Genomic DNA, 651 nt, shown 5'->3' with positions numbered 1-651 from the left:
CCACAACCTTGCCCCTTGTCAGCTCTACTATACACCTGGGAATTCTGATCATTCACATAAACTTATAGGACCATTCTCTGCCAACCCTATACATGGTCTTGGATACACTCCCCATTTCATAGACATACCTAATCGTTCAACCTGTCCACCCATCTATCCACCCATATACCCATGTTAGCCTTCACTGACAATGCAGTACTGTATGTGCAAAAGGGTTCATATTTGTTGTCTGTAACTCCCATGTACCTCTCTATGTTTTTCTCATCTTCAATGCTGCCATATTGATCACTTATATTTGGTACATTGCCCTTCTCTTCACCCAAATCAACACTTATTTCTATCTACCTAACAGCGTTCCCTCCCCTCCCCTCCCACCCCTGGTAACCAACAAAGAAAATGTCCTTCTATAGATAAACCTTTCCTTAACTTTTACAATGGACTAATACAATATTTGTCCTTCTGTGATTGACTCATTTCACTCAGCATAATGTCATCCAAGTTCAACCACATTATGCGGTGTTTTGCAGATTCTATGTTATTATTTACAGTTGCATAGTATCCATTGTGTTTATGTACCATAGTTTGGTTATCCATTCCTCAGTTGATGGACACCTAGGTTGTTTCCATCTTTTGGCTATTGTAAATATTGCT

This window comes from Orycteropus afer, unplaced genomic scaffold, assembly GCF_000298275.1.
Source record: "Orycteropus afer afer isolate SDZICR_OR568_19922 unplaced genomic scaffold, OryAfe1.0 scaffold00120, whole genome shotgun sequence".
NCBI lineage: Eukaryota > Metazoa > Chordata > Mammalia > Tubulidentata > Orycteropodidae > Orycteropus > Orycteropus afer.
The sequence above is the reverse complement of the archived record's forward strand: the minus strand, read 5'-3'. Positions refer to the sequence as shown.